Below are 19,445 nucleotides of genomic sequence, written 5' to 3' on the forward strand. Positions count from 1 at the left end.
AAGAAACTGGTGGTGGTGGTGGAAAAGAAGTTGTTGTTTGTGAAGTAGTAGGTGGAGGAATAAGAGCAACCGAAACTGGAACTGTCTGTTTTGGTGATGGAGGTGGGGTTGTTACCTCTCGGTGATGCATGACGAATTTCCTCTTCTTCACCTTCCTTGTCATTTTCTGAGCTAGGAGGAGTGAGACTCTTGGACCTTTTTGCCATCTTTTTAATCTTCTTCGGTTTAGAAGAATCCCCTGTATCAGACTTTCGCTTCTTGGACTTGGAAGTCTTAGACTTATCATCCTCTGTTGGCTCTTTCTTGGTAGAAATCCGTTTACCTCGGTTACTCGGCTTGTCAATAGCATCTAGGGCAGCCTGCTGTTCAGGAGATAGGACTCTCGGTTCCTTGGGAGGAAGTTTTCGATAATCAGCCATGAGTTTACTTTCGGCTGTAACAATAGACGCAACTAGAGCATCCTTCATCACCGGAATTTCCAAAGAATTTATCGCCCTTCTGGTAATGAGAGTCCAAAATCGTGCACATGAGATTTCAGAATGCCTCGTTGTAGTGTTGAGGCTTTGCACCACTTGAGACCAGATGATCGTCCCATAATCAAGATTGAGACCATTGTAAAGGCCGTAGAGAAGGGTTAGGAAACCCTTGCTGGTGCCATCAGATCCAGCACTTCTCTCCGCCAAACTCTTGATGAGAAGAGTAAGCAGTCCATTCCATGGGGACGGTAGGCAGGACTTCTTAACCTTCGTTATTGTTGTAAGCACGTCAGTGTATCCCATTTCGTACAGCATCGAGAAAAGCTGAGTAGTGGTGATGAAATCGGGTGAAATCACAGATGAATCCACAGCGAGGTGCAATAAGGAACAAAATCTCCCTTTTGAAATAGAAGCCTTTTTAGAATGGATTAGAAAGTAGATTCTTTCCTTGTTCTTGTCATATGAGGCAGTAGAGTAAACTTGTGATAGAAGGGACATGGGAACGGCTTCCACCTGTGTTAGGGCTAGAACCAGTGGAGAATACTTCAAACACTCAACCACCTGCAGCATATACGAATCGTACAGAAACGGATTGAGTTCAATAATCATGTTCTGATTGGGCTTGATCGAAAGCAATGTGGAGGAAGCAGTTTGATCGTGAACTGATGAAGAAGTCGCCATTGTTGATCGAAGAAGGAAGATGAACAGTTTGAAACTTGCCTTGTAATTTTGAGAGAATTTGTTGCTGGTAAAAGACAAATAAGATTAGAAACCCTTTATATACCGTTGCTAGGAGAGAGAAAGAATCGTCATCATAATGATGATATCACTGAAACGTCGCCTGAAAAAGCGCGATGTGACAGGTTGGTTACTCCTAGGTATACGTCAGCACGCGTGGGTATAAAGACCGTTCAAATTCACGCGCCTAAATTCTTATCATCAATCGTCGTTTGAAATTCAGTTTTGCTCCAAGAATGAGGATTACCCCTTTTTCACCAAAAGATAAACAAAAATCGAACCAACAACAACTAGAATGTTGGAAAATTAAAATTTTCGTGCAATAGAGTGACAAAAGATAAAGTACTAAAGCAAATGTGTATTAGATGTGAGTGATGTCTATTATAAGACAGAAAGCAGGTGATTCCGGGCAAAAATCGCTTCCTTCAGAGTCAAGAGAGACTTGAAGTGCTTGAGTGGATTCCCGTGAAATAACGATCAAATGTTTGTAGAGAAACATTGAAAGGCTTCTTTTTAAGTCATTGGCTTAAGGTGGCTTATCTTCAACCAAACGTCGATTCTTAACATAAGACCGACCATTGGAAGAAATACTTGTGAGACAGATGTGGTCTATTGAACAAGTAGGTAGGATATATTTTAAAGTGGCTAATGAAGATATAGAAATCTCAAAAACAAAAATAAACTGGATCTCTATGGGAAGAAAAGCCTTGGTGATAGACAAATTCATAAAAGATCACTAAAAAAAATGAGATTTCATTAGGTAACCAGTAAGATCTTGAATATTACAATTCACCGTCAATTCGTTGTTGGTGTTGGATTGTGGGTTTCACTCAGTACGTAGTAGACGTATCTAAGATCACAAACACAGATTTTGTGCAACCATAAACCTCAGTGGTAAAGACTGAGAGTCTCAAGGGTTACAGTGATGAACCGAAAGTTGATGGAGAAAGTAAGGAGGGTGGTTAAGGAACCGAAAGTACCTTCTGCTATAAAGACGTGACTAAGCAGAAAAACTCTTAACTCATATAAGAAGAGTAAAACTCTTAACTCATACAGTGAGTACCTTCTGCTATAAAGACGTGACTAAGATCTGAACAGCCTGATTGGGAAGAAACGATAGGTAGAGATCGAATCATTAAGGCCTTGCTCTAAGTCGTAGAGGCTTTGGTCAACATGCAGCAGCATGCTTCTAGGGACCCTTAACTAGTTCTTCTGGAAATGATTATACCTGTCTTAGCTCCAAATTCTGTTGCACTGATACACTTGTGACCTAATGAAAGGAACAAACAAACAAACAAACACACCACACAAAAAAAATATTTTTGAAGTTTTGAAATTTTCTGAAAAACAATAAAAACAGAAAAAGAAAAAAATTTTGGATTTTTGAAGTTTTCTGAAAAATAATAAAAACAGAAAAAGAAAATATTTTTGGATTTTTGAAGTTTTCTGAAAAATAATAAAAACAGAAAAAGAAAATATTTTTGGATTTTTGAAGTTTACTAAAGTGTACAACCGAAACCTTATCTTAAAAGAATGAAGCGAAATAGACCGAGCGATCGGTTCATTTCGGTTCCTTAGAATTCTAGAGCCGAAATAGACCGAGCGGTTGGTTCATTTCGGTTCCCAAAAATTATAGAGCCGAAATAGACCGAGCGGTCGGTTCATTTCGGTTCCTTAAAATTATGGAGCCGAAATAGACCGAGTGATCGGTTCATTTTGGTTCCTTAAAATTCCAGAGCCGAAATAGACCGAGCGGTCGGTTCATTTCGGTTCCCGAAAATTATGGAGCCGAAATAGACCGAGCGTTCGCTCCATTTCGCTTGTCTAATTTTTAGTAAGAAATTTGAGGATTCGGTACCGACTCTGCTTCCATCATTCCCAGGCCTTGTAAAATTTTATTGAAACTCGCTTCAGGCAAGACTTTAGTGAATATGTCAGCCAGTTGATCAGAGGACCGAACGAAATGTACTTCCACGTTCCCATCTTCTACGTGGTCCTTGATAAAATGATATCTAAGTGCAATATGCTTAGTCTTAGAGTGTTGCACAGGATTGTGACAAATCCTTATTGCACTTTCTGAGTCACAATAGAGAGGAATCTTCTTCATACTCAACCCATAATCTCTTAGTTGACTTTGAATCCATATAACTTGAGAAGTACAGGATGCTGCAGCTATATACTCAGCTTCGGCTGTTGAAAGTGATACACAGGTTTGCTTCTTGGACTGCCAGCTAACAATTTTTCCGTCAAGAAATTGGCATCCGCCTGTAGTGCTCTTTCGGTCCAGACCACATCCTCCAAGATCAGCATCAGAAAATGCTTGAATAAAGAATCCAGATCTAGCAGGATACCAGAGACCGAGAGATGAGGTTCGCTTCAGGTAACGGAAAATATTTTTCACTGCCACCATGTGAGGTTCTCTTGGATTAGCTTGAAACCTGGCACAATAACAAACAGAAAACATAATGTCTGGTCTACTAGCTGTTAGATACATTAGGGACCCTATCATTTGTCGATATAGTGTTATGTCAACAGCAGGTTTTTCTAGAGAAGGTGTTAACTTAGTGCCAAACGCCATAGGAACCTTCACTTTTGAGTCTCCTGTCATGCCAAATTTTGTTAGCAGGGTCTTTGTGTACGCCTCCTGGTTGATAAAGATACCTTCTGGTCCCTGTCTAATATTCAAACCAAGGGAAAAATTAATCGGACCCATTGCGCTCATTTCAAATTTAGTCTCCATCAACTTCCTGAATTCAGCCGTTAGGCTAGGATTCGTGGAGCCGAAGATAATGTCATCGACATAAATTTGAACTATCATTAGATGTTCGCCTTCTTTCTTTCGGAAGAAGGTTGGGTCAACCAAACCTTGCTTAAATTTCGACATTTTCAGAAAGCGAGTTAAAGTTTCATACCAGGCCCTCGGTGCTTGCTTTAAACCATAGACAACTTTATCCAGCACATAGCAATGATCAGGGAATTTCTCGTTCACAAACCCCGGAGGTTGTTCAACATACACTGTTTCTTCTAGTTCTCCATTCAAGAAAGCGCATTTGACATCCATTTGGAAAACTTCGAAGTTTTTATGAGCAGCATATGCCAGGAAGATTCTAACTGATTCCAACCTAGCTACTGGAGCGAATGTTTCCTCATAATCTATCCCTTCCTCTTGGCAATATCCTTTCACCACCAACCGAGCCTTGTTGCGAATGACATTCCCCTCTTTATCTAACTTATTTCTGAAGACCCATTTTAAGCCGACCACTGAAGCATCCTTTGGTGTGGGAATCAGCCTCAGAGCTCGGTTGCGTTCAAACTCATGGAGCTCATCTTGCATTGCTTGAACCCAATCAGAATGATCAAGTGCAACATTTACTGTTTTCAGCTCGACCTTGGAGATAAACGAATTAAACATACAGAATTCAACTTTAGAGAATAATGCAGTTTGTTTCGCTTTCAACTGTGAACGAGTGAGAACTTTCTCAGATGATTCACCAATAATTTGAGCTTTGGGATGGTCCTTGGTCCATTTGACTAACGGAGGATAATTTGGGTCATATGCTGGATCCAATTCAGCATTTACTTCCTCTTCAAATTCTGATTGATCACCATCGCCTTCGTCAGTTACATTCTCTTTCTCCCCCTCGACTGGCGAAGTGTAACCTGTGGCCGCATCAGAGTTTGCATCCTCTGTGGGAGTTGGATTCTCCCCCTCGATTGGACTACTATTGGGTGGGTTTGGAGCAGTATTTTCCCCCTCGCCTGGACCTTTATGAGTTGGGGACGGTATTGGATTCTCCCCCTCGAAAGATACTTCGGTTATCTTTGGTGCTGATGAACTCTCCCCCTTGAACAATGAGCCTCTGTTTGGAGAGGCAGTGGAGGGTTGACCACCTGTCTGTTTAGGAGGTTCAATTTCTATTTCTTTGGCAGCGTCATCTATGATCTTCTTGAGATTATCGATTTTGTTGTCAGCCGCTTTCGCTTCTGAGTATACTGCTTTCTCTGGTTCATCGAATAACCGAATGTACTCTTCGAACAAGATGGATATGGGAACCGAGACTTGTCCTGATGCAGGAAAAATTTCCCCTAAGTCACTTTCGCTCCTTTGAACTTTCTTCATGTAATTATCGTCAAAGGTTACATAATATGTTTCTTCAAGTCGTTTGGAGCGTTTGTTCAACACTCTGTATGCTTTTGATGTTAGCGAATAACCCAGAAAGATTCCCTCATCGGCTTTGATGTCAAACTTATTTCGGTTCTCTTTAGAATTGAAAATAAAGCACCTTGAACCGAATATGTGGAAAAATTTGACATTTGGCTTTCAATTGTTTAAGATCTCATAAGGAGTGATTAAGAATCTTTTGTTGAGCAAGGATCGATTCTGAGTGTAGCACGCGGTTGCAACTGCATCAGCCCAGAAGTATAACGGAAGAGAAGCGAAACTGAGCATGGTTCTAGCTGTCTCACATAAAGAACGGTTTCGTCTTTCAACAATCCCATTCTGTTGTGGTGTATAAGGGGCCAAAAAATTGTGAGTTATCCCCTTGTCAGCCAGAAAGTCCTCAAAATCGTTATTCTTGAATTCCAGACCGTTGTCACTTCGGATATTCCTCACCGTCTTTCTCAGCTGCACCTCCACTTGCTTGATAAATGTCTTCAACTTGGGAGTTGCATCTGATTTCTGCTTAAGAAAGAAAACCCAGGTGAAGCGAGAAAAATCATCTACAATAACAAGAATGTACTTACTACCACCGATGCTCTCGATAGCCGAAGGTCCACATAAGTCAATGTGTAATAGTTCAAGAGCTTCAACAATCTTTGTATTAATTCGTGTAGGGTGGCTCTTTCTGCTTTGTTTGCCCATCTCACATGCTGCACACATATGTTCCTTGTCAAACTTGAGAAGAGGGAGGCCTCGAACGTGATCACCAAGCACCAACTTATTAATGTCTTTGAAGTTCAGGTGCGATAGACGTCGATGCCACAACCAGCTTTCATCAGTGTTCGCCTTTGACAGCAGACATATTGCTGGTTTTCCTCGTATTGGGTTGAGATTTAAAGGATACATTTCTCCTTTGCTTTTAGACTTTAGCAGAACCTTTTTCGATTGCTTTTCTATTATCTCAGAGCCCTCATCATCAAATGATACTTTCAGACCTGTTCCCACAACTAATTGTGACACGCTGATGAGGTTATGCTTCAATCCTTCCACATACGCCACTTTTCGAATCGAGAAATCTCCATTGGTAATCATACCATATCCCTTGATTGTTCCATAGGAGTTATTTCCATACTTTACACACCCACCATCTTTTAGGGACCGAAACTCTCTCAGCTCTTCCTTCCTTCCTGTCATATGACGCGATCAGCCACTGTCTATATACCATTCATCATCAAACTGCTCGTCACTTATTACCTGCAAATTCAAGCAGATTTAGGAACCCAAAGTCTCTTGGGTCCTGGTGAGTTTTTCACAGAAAAAGGAATTACAGAAGAAATATCAACCAAATATGTTCTTTTTACTAGAGTGGTTTGATCTTTTCTTTTAATGGTATACACCTTGATTTTAGTTTTATCTTGTTTAAATTTTGGTGTATTAGTTGGTGTGTACTTAGATGGTTTAGGAATTTTCTTTTGAATCCTGGGGTTAGCTGACTTTTTCTTATTATCGAACTCAGATTTTGATTCGAGCTTTCCCTTTCCTTTGATGTTCTTCATTGAATTTGTTTTGCTATGGGAGTTAGAAGGACCGAAACTAGACTTGAGACCGAAACTTGATTTTCGGTTCGGTACGCTAGTTCGGGACCCGAAAGTAGATGTTCGGTTCTAAGATTTGGAATAGTAGGAATTTGGGTTGAAGTTTTCTTTTCCTTTCAGTTTTTCCTTTCCTTTATCCATTGATTCTTTCTTAGGAGGAACGTAATTGGGATTTTGGGATTCCCAGTGACGTTTTCGCTCATTCAGATTCCTTGCGTATCTTTGATTTCTTAAGCGTTTCTGTTCAGCTAACTCCTTCTGTGATTTGTGGATATTGAAGCTAGCCTTTGGCTTCTCCTTTTTACTTTCGGTTGTATTTGTTAGAACAGTTGGTTCTGTCATTGGTTCTTCAGGGATTTCTTTAGTTCCACTTGTGCTTGGTTTGCCGAAACTTGAGGGTTTGTTGATGGGTTCAGCAACATATCTTCCTTTAACCCTCCATGAAGTTTGCTCAGATAAGCCTACGGTTTCGTCTGCGTTGTCAATTGGGGCAGACCAGAAATAATCGTCACATCCTTCAGCATTGTCTTTGCCGACCAAGATCTTTAATTCTGCCGTTTGTTTAGCAGTGACCCCTGTAACTGCATATACCTGATTCGGCACAGTTTGAACCTTTTGATAGACCATAGCTTTTTCCTTGAGTTTCTGTGGCTTTTCTTTCGACAAGCGAGCGAATTCAACCGAATTTTCAGAAATGAGTGGTTTCTCATTTTCGGTTTCGCTCTTCATAAACTCAGAGCAATCAACGACGTCTTCCACTGAGATTTCGCTCATCTCACTTTCCTCATCAAATTCAGATGTATTATCTAAGTTCATTTTATTTTCTGAAGTTAATTTGGCATTTGACGATTCAAAGGATTGAATAGTTTCAGACTTAATTTTTAACCTATCATTTTCATCTAAAATATTTTTGAGCATACATTTGTGTTCCTTAGAATCAATGAAGGTTTCTATCTTGTCCAGTCCTATTTTGTAAGACATGGATGTCTCTTCCGATGATACTACTGATTCACATTCTGCTATGACCTCATCCTCCTTAAATTCAAGGAAGGGTAACATCATCTTATGAATCTTCTTTCCTATCTCACAACTTAAATGCAATTGAGCAATATTAAAGTATAAACGCTTAGCAATTAAATAAAAAACATTCATTTGTTTTAAAAACTTTAAATTGTCTCTTTGCAAATAAATACTTTCATCCCTAGCCCTAATTAACTCCGCCTCCTTCAGCTCAATCCACATCCTTCTCTCCTCACTTTTTGAAGACACCCTGCTGAGTTGGTCAGTTAGGTTAGAATTCGCTAAGCGAGTTTGCATGAGACTACCACTTAAGTTAGAAAATTTAAATTTTAATTCATTTAATTCTTCTTCGTAATCTGTTATTGGAACTTTAAGTGATTCAAGGATGGATTGTACCTTTTTGATCAACCGATCGCAGTCGTTGATCTTCTCACTCACAGGCTTGGCCGCAAAACACTTGTCCTCAGTCAGGTTCGGTTCCTCACTTGCACTTTCGGTTGATGAACCAGCTGTGACAATTAAACACCTTCCAGCCGAACCTACTTCCTTTGCCACATAAGCCTTTCCATGAGTGTGCTTTCTCACCTCTTCATCTTCAGAGTCGGTTGACCAAACTTCAACGCCACCGAACTCATCTTTATCTGCATTTTCCTGCACAATTAAGGCATTCATAGAACTATTAGTCGCCTTCTTTTTCTTGATCTCTTCCAACTTGCGCATATAGTACGCCTCATCATCTTCACCATCTCTTTTCTCAGCCATTTTCCTTAGCATGCAATCTTTGGCAAAGTGGTTCTTGTCGTGACAGTAATTGCAGTCGAACCCAGAGTCTCCCGCAAGCTTGCTCTCCTTCTTGTCTTCATCCTTTTGAGAAGAGACTTTCGCTTCATCCTTCATCTTCTCAGAACTGTAACTCCCCTGCCAGTTTCGGTTCTTGTTGACAGGAAATTTTCTTCGTGCAAACTTCTTTGGATTGGTGACCATCATAGCATACTCTTCGCTTATAAGATCACACTCAGACATATCAGACTCTTCTTCTTCTTCTGCAATGCTTTTTCCTTTTGAGACAAGCGCTAACGATCCCACACCCGAAACTACCTTCGCTTCTTTGGTTACTACACTCTCATGGGACTTAAGTATTCCCACAAGTTTCGCTAGCGAGTAAGATTTAAACTGTTCATGCGCTTTCACGGTTGAAACCACAGCCATCCATTCTGGTCTCAGACCGTTCATGAAGGTCACCTTCTGCTCGATCAACTTTCTTTCTATTCCATGCTTGATCATCTTACTTAGGAGATGATTGAACCGATCGAAAGTTTGTATGAGTTTTTCTTCTGGTTTCTGTTCGAAAACTCCAAATTCTGACAGCAGCAAGGTTTGAATGGAGTGTTCCAGATCTTCATCAGTTGAATAAAGTTCTTTCAACCTATCCCAGATTTCTTTGGCCGTCGTGCATGATCCAACCAATCGAAAAGTGTCAGATTGCAAGGCGAATCTGATCATTCTCATGGCCTTCACGTTACACAACAACTTGTCTTTCTCATCCTGTGACATCTTCTCTACATCCGCCACCAGCTTGTTATATTCCTTTTGGGACTTAACTGTCGTGTTGGTTCCTGAATGAACAAACGGCCCAAGTGTGATAGCTTCCCAGATGAGATAGCCATTATCTTCAGATCCAACCACGTAGTCTTCAAAGTGATGCGCCCATACTTCATAGTCTTGAGTGTAGAGTATGGGTATCCTGGTTGTTGATCCAATGCTGTTTGAGATATTGATGGGATTTGTTTGCGAATCTTCGTGAGACATGGTGAGTTGCTAGAATCAAACCTGTAAACTTGGGATTAGGGTTTTATCTGAAACAGAGTTGCCGTCGATACGAAGAAGACGACTTCTATTTATACGATAAAAGCGGAAACCCTAAAGAATTTTGAATACAGAAGGAATGTGTATTGATCACACAGTCTCCTGCTCTGATACCAATTGTTAGAACAAAGTTCAATTAGGATCGTTAGATTCTATGCAGGCAAACAATTAAGAACGTAATTATGAACACGAGCATGGCTTTGAATGTGTCGTATGATTAAAACTTCAACACCTCAGAAGAGCTCGATTAAGAACTTCGACTGTAGAGGTATTTTAGGGTTACAAAACTATGAATGTAATAATCAACTCATCTAATGCATACATGCATGCATATTTATAGTATAACCCTACTAGATAATCACGGATGGACAGGCCCAATCCGGATACAAAACATAAAGCCCATGACGCAACACAATTAAACTCAACATGATGCCAATTTCATATAAGGAAAAACCCTAGGCTATCAGACATCATATAATCAGGAAATTCTATCATACAATTCCTGAAGATCCCTAGCCTAGTACTAACATGTTCTTCTAACATATCACATAAATCAAATAATCTGTAAGGTATTTTGGGGTCTATTCGCGAACTTCGGCTGATCGTACACTTGCATCCTCCTTTATTATTTTGAAAACATTTTAAGAAAAATTCGTTTTAAAATCGTGTCCTCAGTTTGAGACTGGAGACACGCGAGTGTTTCCTCCAATTCACTCAAACCAAGGCTCTGATACCAACTTGTAACATCCATAAAAATTCAAGCCAATTTAAACTTTTTAAAACATTTCAAAACCAATAATTATTACAAAACTTGTTTTCAAAATAGTTTAGTGTCAGAGTATCCCATAATCAAATCATGAAACATAAGGAGGTGTATGATCACGCCTTCGCCTTCCCGCGATCCTCAGAAGTACCTGAAACAAAATCAACAACTGTAAGCCCGAAGCTTAGCGAGTTCCCCAAAAATACCAACGCCATACAGATATAACCATATCATATAAACAAACCAGCATGCATAATGAGCCATCAGTCTGACTGGACCGCCTCACAGGCCATCAGTCTATCTGGACCGCTCTCCGAGCCATCGGCGCGTCTGGACCGCCTCTCAGGGCCTTCAGCCTATCCGGACCGCTCGTCGGGCTTTCGGCCTGACTAGTATGCCCTAACCGGGTCTGCAGTCTATCCGGTCCGCCCTGGGTATCTTGGCCTACAGCACAAAGCAGGACCTGCCTCAACCCAATCCCCCAAACCAACAGTCATGTGCACATAAATATCATACGCTAGCATGCAAGTACAGATAGTCATACAAATCTAACAGATCACTAACATGGCAACCATCCTATAACCAAGATACCGATCTAACCGATCAATACATAGCAACCATCCTATAACCAGGATACCGATCTAACCGATCTCTAACATATCAACCATCCTATAACAAGGATACCGATCTAACAAATCACTAACATAGAAACCATCCTATAACCAGGATGCAAATCATAAAGGGTCGGCCTTGGTGCCGTAGACCCTATTGATATAGTGAGAAGAACTCACCTCACAAGTGTCGAACTGTAGCGATAAGATCAAACTCCCCACTCACTGTCAAAAACTCAACCACCTATAACCACCACCATAGGACCAAGCCCATCAGAATCCCAATTTACCAAAATACCCTCAAAGTGAAACTGGTCAACCCTTGGTCAAAGTCAAAGTCAAAGGTCAAAGTCAACAGTCCATGTTGACCCGACTCGTCGAGTGCAGCTAGCAACTCGTCGAGTTCCTTAAGAACACAGGAAGTCATAAAACCCTAACTGACTGGCTGAGTTTCTAAGAAATGGAAAGCCAAGGTAAGGACTTTTTACCTTCAAATGAATGCTAAAATGAAGTGGATGATGGATCTACAGGCTCCTTCTCGTTCCAAGCTTCTAAGTCATCAAATCTTTTCAAGAAATGCACCAAAACACACTCTTTTAGCCTCCCACACTAAAAAATGGGGAGTTAGCTTCGCTGGGGTTTGTTTCTGGACGATAGGCTAGGGAGAGGAGTTAAGGTTCTTTAATTATGGGGCAAACCCTAAAAATTAGGGTTTCCATGCACAGCCTCTACTCGTCGAGTAGGAGTCAAAAACCACGCGAGATGACTAGGTTCGACACGACGAGTTGGGGCCTCCAACTCGTCGAGTTCCTTCAACAAAAATGAATAAAAAGCTTTTAAAATATACCTGGGAGTCGGGGTGTTACACTTGTATTTGAAAAGTTATCATTAATATCATGAAATTCATCAGTTTGAACATTCGAAACATTTGCATTATCTCCAACTTACTCCCCTTTGACAATTAGATTATCATCAGGATGCTCCCCCTCGACAATTGGATTATCATCAGGATGTTCCCCATCGACAATTGAATTATCATCAGGATGCTCCCCCTTGACATCAACATTCACTCTTTCTCTCTCCCCCTCGAAAGTATGGTCCCTTTCAACTTGAGCAGACGAATTCAAGTGCTCCCCCTCCACTTGAACATTCGATGCAACAGGCAGACTTTCGTTATTTGTTGATGAAAGCGAATCATTGTTATCATGTGTAAGAGTGGAATCATCAGAATGTTTCGATTCTTCAGGCACTCGATTATCCTCAACATTAACTTCTGCATCAATTGCTGGATCTGAAACACCAAAAATCAAATCAAAATCAAAATCTAACGAATTCAAAGTTTGAGATTCATTATTTGATTCATTCATTATTGGTTGTTGTTCAAAGGTCTTTTCCACTTGTTTAATATAATAATCATCAAAAGTAAGATTAAATGTTTCTTCGATTTTCCTCGTTCGTTTGTTTAACACCCTCTAAGCAACCGAATTTTGTGAATATCCTAAAAATATCCCTTCATCAGCTTTTGACTGAAATTTCGAAAGATTGTCCTTGAGATTCATTATGAAGCACCTGCACCCAAAAACATGGAAAAATTTAACATTTGCTTTTCGATTGTTAATAATTTCATAAGGAGTGATGTTAAAACGACGATGAATAAAAGATCGATTTTGAGTAAAACATGCAGTGGAAACTGCTTCGACCCATAGATATTGAGGAAGATTCGCATATGTGAGCATTGTTCTTGCAGATTCGCAAAGTGAATGATTTCTCCTTTCTACAACACCATTCTGTTGAGGAGTGTAAGGTGAAGAGAAATTATGCGAAATTCCTTTGTCGGTTAATAACGAATCAAGAACATTGTTCTTAAATTCCGTGCCATTGTCATTCTTGATCTTTCGAACCTTTTTCTTCAAACTTAGTTCAATATGCTTGATGAAGTCGATCATTGCTTGAGCAGTTTCAGATTTCAGTCTTAGAAAATATACCCAAGTAAACCGTGAAAAATCATCAACAATGACCAATATGTATCTCTTCTTGTTGAGAGTCTCAACAGTTGAGGGTCCACAAAGATCAATGTGAAGAAGCTCCAAAGGTTCAACAATCTTTGAATCAATAACAATCGGATGACCTTGTCTGTGTTGCTTAACTTGTTCGCAAGCTGCACACAAAGTATCCTTATTAAATTTTAACACAGGTAAACCTCTAACAAAATCATTTACCACCAATTTATTCAGATTTCGAAAATTCAAATGAGAAAGTCTTCGATGCCAGAGCCAACTAACATTAGATGAAGCTTTCGAAAGTAAGCACACCGAGGGAATCCCAACAATTGGTTTGATGTCGAGAGTAAACATATCGCCTTTTCTTTTTGATTTGAGCAATACTTCCTTTGTTTCTATGTTCGAAATTACACTTCATTCTTTATTAAACACCACTTGATTGCCAGTGCCCACAACAAGTTGCAAAACACTTATCAAGTTATGTTGAAGACCTTCGACATAAGCTACCCTGTTCACTGTAAATTTCCCATTTGTTACTTTTCCATATCCTTTGACTTGACATTTGTTATTGTTGCCAAACTTTACCACTCCAACATTATCAAAACTTCGATAATCACGCAAGTTTTCCTTCTTTCCAGTCATGTGACGAGAGCAACCACTATCAATATACCATTTGTCATCATATTGCTCTTCACACAAAATCTGCAGTTAATGAAAGAATTTAGGTCCCCAAGGCTGTTTGGGTCCTTGGTAATTAGATTGAAAGGCATTGTGAAAAGAAGATCCTATGATCCAATTACAAACTTTAGATTGAGACTATCAATTAAGTCTACTTCGTTAGTTAAAGGCACAGAAATGTAATCATTCTCAGGTTTAGAATTTTCACTGACTTTCGCCTTTTGCTTCTCAGTTCGTTTCTCATTAACCTTTGCTTTCGGAATCGCTCTCCATTGTTTGACTGAAGGATTTGATTCCTTGGATGAAGAACTTTCATTCGAAGATTCATTCAGATACGTTTCATAAGCATCCTTGATTTGTTGTTGAGAAAACTTCCCAGATTGAAATGATTTCCCTTTTCCTTCGAGCCAATGGTTAATGTTTTTAATTTGGCTTGCCTTTGACATACGAAACTTTGGGAACATGTTTCGTAGGAGGATTGGAAAAATGTGGTTGTGTTGGTGTGAAAGTCACATTTCTTTTAGATTGAAATTTATCAAACTTTTGAGTTGAAAACATTGGTTTTGTTTGAGAAGTAAAACGATTTTGAACATTCGTTGGTTTATTCAAAAATCGGCTTTGTCTTGAAAAATGACTTTGTGAAAACCGTGTTTGTTGATTTGAATTGAAATTCCTTGTTGATTGATGATTTGGAAACCTCTTTGCATTTGATGTTTGACTATTTGTTTGGGAATTTGATTTGGACTCTTGAGTTTTAGATTTTGAAAAATCATTTTGTGGTTTATTTGAAGATAAATCTTTTTTATTTAAAGCGGGATTTTTCTTATCTTCAACTTTCTTGTGAAAAGAAGTCTGAACCGATTTAGAGTTTTCTGTTCAAACGATTTGTTGAGCATAACATTTGATTTCTTTCGAGACTCAATGTTTTGCCAAAAAACTTTCTTTCATGCTTGTCTTTTTGAAATACCACTTTCTTTCATTTTCAATTTGTTCCTTAAACTCTTGAGAATTAATTTTGACATTTTGAGAAACAATGTCATCATGTTTTGAAACATCTTTTGATTTTTCAGATTTTTCAACCCAAACGCGTTGTGGTTTTTGTCGTTGAAAAGTGTAAGAATTCTTTGTTAAATTGTTTTCGACAGTACTTTGGTTTGAAAAAAATCCTTCTTTTGATGCTTTCTTGTTATCTTCTTCAACCATTTTATGAAACTCGGGTTTAATATTATCACTATTTCCTTTTGTGACAAAAACCCGATTCGAAAAGATAACCTCATCTGCGCATTTGAAATTCGGATATACAACTTTATTTGTTTCAAGGTAATGAGAACCTTTTTCCTTCATAATTGTGTCGAATTTCTCAGTTTTGTCAAAAACCTGATCATCTACGATCCTTGGAATTGTTGTTTCTTTCGAAAAATCATCATTGTCATTCTCACTGTCTGTTTGACTATCTTCGACAGTCACAAGGTCATGATCATTAACTTTCGAAGTTGAGGGTAGAGTAGTGTCAACTTTAACCGTAGAATCATTACATTTTTCTTTGCCTTTAGCCACTGATGTGACATTAATGACAGACAACTGAGAACAATCAATAACTTTCTCCTCTTCAATTTCACTAATATCATCATAATAATCTTCGATATCAGCAAAATTAGTTTGAGGGTCAGTTTTCAAATTCTCATTTCTTTTCAAAATCTTAATGTGTTCGACTTCTTAGCATCATTACTAGCAATAATAAGTAGATCGTTAACGTAAGTAATAGCTGCATCAAACTCAGATAGAATCGAATCATATACACTAGAGGGAATATTAAAAGATTGTAAAAGAGAACATACCTAAGAAGTCATTGGTGATTTATGTGAAGATGTCGAAACAAAGCACTTCCCAGTTATCTTCTTTTGCTCTTCTTCCTCATGCATCGCGAACATATCCCCGTGTGTAGGGTTTCGCATCTCGTCGTTGTCAGAACCAGATGACCAAATCTGGTATGTACCATCTTCTTCATCCACACATGTGGCCACCAGAGACAATCCCTTAGTCTTTGTACGAGCTTCTTCCAATTTCTCAGCATAATAAGCTTCGTCTTTGATCTTGTTCTTCTTCTCGTCTCACTTTCTGAGCATGCAGTCATTGGACATATGATTCGCCCCATTGCAGTAATGGCAATCGAATCCAGAATCACCTTTCAGTTTCTTCTCTTTTTTCTCTTCCTCAGCACGAACTTCCTTTTTCTCAACTTTATTCTCATCATTCCCAGATTTTCCAGCAAAAGTTCCCTTCACATCATTGTTTTTGACTTTGCATTGAACAGCTTCTTGAAAAATTTCTTTACTCGGTTGTTCGAGTAAAATGCAACAGCTTCATCATCCGAGTTTACTATCAGACCTTCATCTTCCGAAATTTCTTTTTTTGCAGCCTCTTTCTCAGCTTCCCTTCCAGTAACTTTCAAAACCAAAGCAAGCGGACCACCCAGACTGATCTTCGCTTCTTCAGCTATTTCATTTACTTCCGATTCATGCGTTTTCAGCAGATTGTAAAGGTCATTCAAAGTAAAATAATCGAAGCTTTGCTGAGTCTTCACTATCAGACTAACATTTCACCACTCTTTGCGAAGCCCCATAATGAATGTGAGATTGAACTCCATTGGCGATCTGATGATCCCATATCTATCGCACTTGTATATGAGCTCATTCAAACGATCATAGTACAATTCGATGGATTCACCTTCTTTCTGTTTAAATTCTCTTAACTCTAATAGACAATGTTTTACATAACTGATTTTGGTTTTCTCACTCCCCTGATACTTTTCCTTCAAAGTATTCCAGATCTCTTTTGCAGTTTTACAGCTACGCACGTAATTGTAAACAACAGGAGGTAGAGCACCTCTGAGTTCTCTCATACACTTCTTCTCATTCTTCAACAATCTTTCAGATTGTTCATTGACATTTTGATTGTTGGAAGAAGTTCCAATACTCTGAACAACAGCAGGAGGATGAACATCACCAAGAATATAATTCCAAAGCTCTTCATCAATTCCGTTCAAGTAATCCTCCATTCGATCAGCCCATTGATCATAGTACTCAGGAATCAGCATCATAATCTTCATTGATGAACCAAGGAGATGAGAGTAAGACGTCATCGTGTTCATGTTAAAGTTCTCCATTGTTGTACGGAAAACTTTTGAGAGAAGCTCAATTCAGATTAGATCAAACAACTAAAAACACTCAGAATTCAACAATCGAACACTCGATTTAACTACTAGAACGCATAATCGACTCACAACAGAAGATCTAAGATGATTTTTGAAGAAAAAGAGCGGAAAATTGAAATATAGAACGAGACTCAAAACTTTTGCAAAAACTCAGAAAATCAGAACAATTCTATATGAATCCTGCTCTGATACCAAATGCAGTTGTTATAAAATCGAGTATGAATTACTAGATCAGAGTAAAGTAAGAATGATGAACACGAGATCTAAATAATATCTGTTTGGCTCAATTATGCTTTAGGAGTACAGAGATTGTTTAGACAGAAAATGACGAAAGTTCTTATCTATCTCTAGTACGCATCCCTATTTATAGGGAACATGAAAGCACACAAAAAATACAAGGGACCAGACACTAAAATCTTCGATACGTAATGTGCCCTTGTAATAATATAACAAACTAACAAAACTAACAATGACCTTCGACGCCTCACAACAATATTCGACATCTACAATATTTTATTTGTAAATTATAAAAATAAATTCTAATTTTTTTTGTTTTGCTATGTTTACAGAGTTTTGGGTTATTATATGAAACTAAATCTTTTGACGAGCGTTTCTTAATTTTTCAGACTAATGTTGATAAGTTTCTATCTAATTTTAAGGGCAATGTAGATTTTAATGATCTTAAACTTGTAAGAATGTTTTATTAATTAAAATATTACATTATTAAAGGATATGAATTATGTTAACTTTTTTTTATCAATTTGTTGGAATTGCAGGTGGTTTTTCCAATACATGATGGTGATCTGATGTGTGCTGTTGTTTTCAACTTAACATATCCACAAGTTCATATTATAAACAGCATAAAAACAAAATCGTTAGAAGAAAGGTATGGAATGACACCTACATTATTAGTAAGTTTCATTTACTTTTATTAAATGTATTAAAGTTACAATATAATAGATTGAATAATGTAATTTTGTTAATATACATTGCAGAAATTATACTTCATACGATATCTGGAGAAAACTACATTTACTGTGTCACACCCCCAAACCAGGATGGCGGAAACATCTGGGGGGATGACTTTCATGTATTGTATCATAACAATTGAGTAATAATAAAGAAAACAAACATGACCATCATATATATAATTGAAAAAGTTACATCATTGTAAGTATTACATGTTTCAAAATTCAATTACAATATGATGACAAAAGATTTGTTTGACGTCTTAGAGTCCCATCCTCAAAAGCCGTTGATTACCTGTTTTACTGATTTCCTCAGAATACAAGTTGTTTGAAAAACTGTCAACAATTAAGTTGGTGAGTTCATAAGAGTTTATATGAAAATGGTAAGCCTTTCCGTGAAAAGATATCGTGTTTGTTTCCAGAAAATCTGATATTTTCTAATAAATGAGATGTAAGCCGTTCACTTGTAAAATGAGGGTGTTCGTTCCAGAAAATCCAATATTTTCCAAAGAAGTGATTTGTAGTTTAAAAGGTTCCAAGCTGAAATGTACAAGTATTTTCCATACTTAAAGATAGTAATATGTAGTTTTATTCGTATATAAAACCGTTTGAAGGAATGTGTTTTAATGTAAAATAAACGTATCGTCGTTTTTCTATGTGAGTTTTTATAACCGTGCTTTTAAAGATGCGGTGCATGCCTCGTCGTTCTATGTGAGTTTTTGTAATATCTATCTTATTTTGAACAAATTAGACATAAAAATGATGCCTAGTATTATGTAAGAAACTTGATATGGTTTATTAGGTGATTAATGTTTAATGTATAGTTGGTATTATGATCACTTTTTAATGGTCATGGTAGAATATTCTATATTAAACATAATTTTTTTAGAATATTCGAATAGAATAATGTTATAGACATCATTATTCTAGTAGAATAATATTAGATGTTGCATGTACCTATATAATATTGTTGGGTCAAAAATTGGTTTATACTTTGCTTTTCTATGAAAATGTATTTTTGTGTCTTGGACCGTAAACAGCTTGGTGTTTACGGTCGTATACGTGTTTACGGTTGTGTTTACGGCCGTAAACAGGTTTACGACCGTAAACCCATTTACGGCCCATGTTCACCAAGCCCATGTTTCTTATGTATAAATATAGGTGTAAGGGGTGAGGAGTAGAGTGATGAACACTAGAGGAGCTTAAGTATGTGCATTTGAAGGTGTTCTAGAGAGAGAGAAAAGAGAGTGTGTGTTAGTGTGTGTGAATCTTGTATCCAGATCTTCATTCATATCAATACATACAAGATTCATCATATTCTTCTTCTCCTTCTCTTCTATTTGATCTAGCATCA

General features: G+C 38.1%; 1 long non-coding RNA gene across 1 annotated transcript in view; it reads left to right on the plus strand.

Annotated features, from left to right (window-relative positions):
- Positions 1-18,256, plus strand: part of LOC145167073 (uncharacterized) — a 41,519-nt gene extending 23,263 nt beyond the window's left edge. The window contains exons 3-4 of the long non-coding RNA XR_013740887.1: positions 17,900-18,009; positions 18,119-18,256. This is a non-coding gene — a long non-coding RNA (uncharacterized LOC145167073). The remainder of the gene's footprint in view (positions 1-17,899; positions 18,010-18,118) is intronic.
- The last annotated feature ends 1,189 nt before the right edge of the window (positions 18,257-19,445 follow it).

Source organism: Lactuca virosa, chromosome 3 (assembly GCF_052849685.1).
Source record: "Lactuca virosa cultivar CGN04683 chromosome 3, Lactuca_virosa_CGN04683_v6, whole genome shotgun sequence".
In the NCBI taxonomy this organism is placed as follows: Eukaryota; Viridiplantae; Streptophyta; class Magnoliopsida; order Asterales; family Asteraceae; genus Lactuca; species Lactuca virosa.